The 5,428-nt window shown below is 34.3% G+C and overlaps 1 long non-coding RNA gene across 1 annotated transcript; it reads right to left on the reverse strand.

The window, feature by feature from the left end:
- Nucleotides 1–1,893: 1,893 nt before the first annotated feature.
- LOC115954448 lies at nt 1,894–2,842 on the reverse strand. The gene is made up of 2 exons (XR_004083909.1): nt 2,755–2,842; nt 1,894–2,669 (listed from the first exon to the last, which is right to left on the reverse strand). It is a non-coding gene; the product is annotated as an uncharacterized LOC115954448 (long non-coding RNA).
- Nucleotides 2,843–5,428: the final 2,586 nt, after the last annotated feature.

The raw sequence follows: 5,428 nt of genomic DNA on the forward strand, positions 1-5,428 counted from the left end.
TTACATGCTAGTCACAGGAGCTTTTAAAACTATCCTTGGCTAACTAGTGGACTAGATAAAGTAAGAATGGATTAATTAGCCTTTTTGCTTTGGGCTTAGATGCTCCTACACTCTCAGAGATCACGAAATTGAAACTCCTTTAACAAGTGTTAAGGCTAACACTATCATACACCAAGTACAAGGAAAGTACAAGGATGGGATGAGTAACACCTGCGTGGATCTATAGTGCTTACATGCATTCTTATCCTAGCACTACAAACACCAAAAAAGGGTACTGTTTCAGAGTGAAAAATGAGAACCACCAACTGTTTCAGGGTAAACAATGAGAAAATAATTGCTTAAAATTTAAGAAGACCATTTATAAATACTTTTTTTTTTAAAAGAATAATTTACACTAACCTCCCTCAATTAGAGAAATGTCAAGAACCCAACTTTCATTTTCAAAAATGACACTCCATTTGTTGAGATTTTGATTTATTTAACTGATAAATCATACGACCATCTACATGCCTTTACAAATTTAGTTAAAATACTTTTTTTTTTTTCAAACTAAATTCTCATCCAAAGTACCCCCAAATAATAATTACTTTGTTAGACAAGTTATACGATGGGGAAAGAAAAATAATAGTGTAAGGGGCTAAGAGTCATTTAAACATAGGTAGAGGTTTATGACAATTCCTCAAACCTCAAGGGAGGTTAACGTAATTAACCAACACAAAAATTATTAAAACAATGAGAATAAAAAAACTGAAAAAAAAAAAACGAAAAAGGCTGTCACAATTAACATTCATTTCTAGCATAAAATTTTCTAGTGACAGCTTTGCAAAAATTCAAGGAAAAAAATTTAAAATTTCTGGTTGCCTTGAATGAAGAAATTTCTTTGTGGCTGGACAATGGCTTTTAGCTTTGACTTTATGAGCAACAACATTGTTCCATTCCCATAATCCTCAAGGCAAGGGAAAATCTCACATAAAACCCAAAAAATAGACATTAGCGACCTTGGGTCTGTTACTTTTTCCTCACATTAGTGTTATATTGCAAATCCTTAAGCAGTATCAGTTGGTCAGAACAATTATAAATTTCATACCCAGACCCTCATCCACTTTTCCGTTTCCAAATTTGATACTAAAAGACATGCATTTGTACATCACAAAAATAGTCAACTAAAACTAAGGTGCAACGGCTATGGACATGTAATTATACACAAAAAAGACAAAATAAAATAAAATTGTCCCAACTAAATACAAAAATATCATATTTGTAACTCTATTTAAGAAAATACAGACAGGAATCACCAAGGAAGGATAGAGTTATCACCAAAGTTCACTTGCAATTAGATAAGATACTTCAACTATAAATTCCGTACCTTCCTCGAGCTTGATGTTGATTTTTTTGCGATCCTACAACTTCTTTCTGTTAAATATTTGCTTTCTTGCATGACCTATTCAATAAACAAGTCAATATGTGATTTCAATACTTAAAGGTGAAGTTAAATTGAAGTCCTAGGCACCTGTGGTATATTGCAAATGTTGTAGTAAGTAGTAATTAGCAATTAGATAAGATACTTCAATTATAAATTTTATACCTTCTCCCAACTTGATTTTGATTTTGTCCCCATCCTTGGACTTCTTTTTCCTTTTACAGAAAAGCTCAGTTTGTTGTTAATAGAGTGAGATTTTGGTAGGATGGGTGGTATGGGGATCAACCTTTCCGATTGGCTTTCCCGAGGCTGTATGGTATTGCTATTGAGTTAGCGCCAAAATTGCTATCATTTAGCAATTAGATAAGATACTTCAACTATAAGTTCCATACCTTCCTTGAGCTTGATGTTTCTATTTTTGCGATCCTAGAACTTCTTCTTAGTTTTGAATCTTCGCTTTTTTGCATGACCTATTCAGATGGCAAAATTCATTAAAAAAAAATTCAGATGGAAAAATCCAAAGCTATAGTTGTCAGAGGTTTAACACAATAACATCTGCAAACATTTAGGGCACTTATGTATAATATAGGATGCTGTGCCGTCCCTAATTTTTTGGTGCACGTATGTATGATCTATTCTCACAAAAAGATTATTTGTGCCAATTAGAAAGTGTCAGATAATGTTTTTGGAAGAATGAAATATGTATACAGTTAACAGTGATAGGCTCCACGCTGGCCCCCCCTACCCTTCCCCGCCCTACCACACAGTCAGCACCAATACAAAAATATCATGTGTAACTCTGTTTAAGAAAATACAGACAGGAATCACCAAGGAAGGATAGAGTTAACACCAAAATTGCTATCAATTAGCAATTAGATAAGATACTTCAACTATAAGTTCCATACCTTCCTCGAGCTTGATGTTTCTTTTTTTGTGATCCTAGAACTTCTTCTCAGTTTTAAATCTTCGCTTTTTTGCATGACCTATTCAGATGGCAAAATTCATTAAAAAAAATTCAGATGGCAAAATCCAAAGCTATAGTTGTCAGAGGTTTAACACAATAACATCTGCAAACTTTGATCAAACTTTGACACTTTTATGGTTTAAATGTTATATTATGGTTTAATCAAACTTTGACCAAACTACCATATATAACTAGATAAGTTGACTAAATGAAATGTATTCTTACTTTTTGATAGAACAGAAAATTTCCTTCCTCACCATAATTTAATTCTTCTACAATTGTCACCTAAAAAAACAAAAATCAAAATATGTTAATTTATGCTCATATAAGAAATTTACAAATAATTAGTAGAATTGTAGATAGTATCTACCTTAGAGTCATCAAATTTTATCCAACTGTTTTCCCTTCGTAAAAGAGAAAGGTAGTGTCCGCTATTTGTATCATATGCTATATGGATGACAGCTCCATACAGAGAATATGTATGACTCTACAAAATCATCATTTTTAATAAAACAAAAAGAAGACAAAATAACGAACAAACCTAAAGAGGCAAGTGGTTAAACAAGCAATGTAAATAAAAGCAAGTGGTTAAACAAGCAATGTAAATAAAAGCTTACTTCTCCTAAATGATCCTTTAATTGAATCTCATTTTCATATATCAATGATGTGTCTGTCCCTTTAGCCACTAGGATGGTTAGAATCTGCGGCATCCTTTTAAATTCTAAATGCTCTGTGCAATTTGCAGAATTACCACTCTCACAGGAAGGACAAATTGAGTTAGTATGTTGGTACATGTGCATTAGCTCTGTAACCGTTTTCTTCCCTTCTATTGCGATTGCAATGGTTATATGTTTGAAATTCCTCGTGTCTTCTCTATTATAATCACAACGACCGCATTGAACCTGAAATTTCAATTAACAAAAAATTAGAAGGTTAAAAAGAATTGCAATGTATTGAAACTCAATGGAAACAAGAAGCACCAAGTGAACATAAACGTTATAATTTTATTCTAAAGATCCAAGTTTAGAAGAAACATAGTCGTTTAACTTGATTGAGTTACAGCAGTTAATAGAGGCAGGAGAGGTGAACGTGCCCTTCAGTATTAGTTTGTTGGATTAGTTGTCAATTGATCCGCAAGTACAGATTGTATTGGTTAGAGTTTTAAGTAATAATGTGGGATTTCTGTTAGTTTGTTAGTTTCCAAGTAAGCTTATGTATTTCATATCCTTTCACTCTCTCATTGTTAATATACACATCCACTTTATTTAGAATCTTCTTGAGTGAGAGAGAGATATTTTGTTTTTGTATTAGAGCTTCCATAAGCTTCATGTCTTCCACTGACCCTGTTACCACCAATACAAACATACCCGTTTCTTCTTCCGAGCAATCTTCCACAATGACAGAAGATGATGCTACAAATCCTTTTTTTTCTTACTATAGTGATAATCTAGGAATCCACTTGGTTTCTCCACCATTGACTGGACCTGAGAATTATCCAAGTTTGGTCTAGAGCCATGATTGTCTCTCTAACTGCAAGAACAAAATCGGACTTGTTAATGGCACTATTGTTGTTCCTGATGCTTCTTCAACTCAATTCATCTATTGGCTTCGATGCAACATGACAGTACTTTCATGGATCATCAGTTTCATATCTAGAGAGATCACTTCCAGTGTTATGTACACTAATGATACTAGGGAGGTTTGGCTTAACTTTTGTGAAAGGTTTTCTTAAGGAAATTCTCCAAGGATCATTGAGCTTCAGAAGGAAACCTCTTTGCTTTTGCAAGGACAACTTCCAATTTGAACATATTTCACAAAGTTCAAGGCTCTATGGGATGAACTTGTTAATTTCCAAGCAGTTCCAATATGCAAATGTGCTTGAACCTGTGGAGCTCAGAGATATTCAAGTGAAATTCATGATCGAGACCATGTGATGCAGTTCTTGATGGGATTAAATGAGTCCTACTCCATTGTTAGAGGGAAAATTCTGCTGAATGAACCTCTGCCTAACATCAACAAGGTACTTTCTTTGATTCCACAAGAAGAGAAGCAGAGAAATGTAGGTTGTGGAGTACATTCTGTGATTCATCAAGCTACAGAAGCAACTGCCCTCTATATTAACACCAAGGGTAACTATGGAGGAAACGGGAATCTTAAGAGGGAAGGACCAGTGTGTACCTACTATTGAGAAAATTGTTCATATCGCAAACAAGTGTTACAAATTGCATAGATATCCCCCTGGATACAAGCCAAAGGGAAATCTGCAGCTAACCATGTCTTTAGCAACAATCCCAAACTTTCTCCTACTGTCGTTCAGAATTCTCCAAGTGCTCCTATGTTAGGAACCCCAAATTATGTCATATGCCTTGTAATCTCCTAATAGTTGTTGTAACCCCTTTAATTAGTTAGTTAGATGAGATTAGGATGAGTTAGTTAGGATTTGAGTGCATGCAGCCCATTTAACACATGGTTTAATTCTTAAGAGCACATGTTCAATTAACTAGCCTATCTTAGGCCATGTGGGACAATGGCATTAGAGCTAATCTCCTATAAATACATGATGTAATTTAAGGTTAGATATTGAAGAATAAACCATATGATTGTTTAGTGCTCTCTCTCTTAATAAGAACTAGCAGGTTCTTATCATCCTATGGTGAATGAGAGGCCCTCAATCTGGTATACTCACACCAAAATGTCCTATTTCACAAACTCAATGTGAAGAACTATTGGCATTTATTAGGTCTTAATCTCTTGAAGATGGATTGGATCAGCTTGGACTTCCTTCATCCAGCAATGCTGTGATATCTAGTGGTCAAACTCATTCTGATGGATCGGAACAGATTCTTCTTATTCCATTAACAAATTTTCAGGTACAATCATTTGCTCATCTACTCTTCCCAATTTGGATCCCAAAAATTCATTCTGATAGTGGTACAACAGGTTCTTCTTATTTCATTAACAAATTTTAGGTACAATCATTTGCTCATCTACTCTTCCCAATTTGGATCCCAAAAATTCTATATTTTCATCTAGCCTAATAGACA

The sequence above is a fragment of the Quercus lobata genome, chromosome 8 (genome assembly GCF_001633185.2).
Source record: "Quercus lobata isolate SW786 chromosome 8, ValleyOak3.0 Primary Assembly, whole genome shotgun sequence".
Lineage (NCBI taxonomy): Eukaryota > Viridiplantae > Streptophyta > Magnoliopsida > Fagales > Fagaceae > Quercus > Quercus lobata.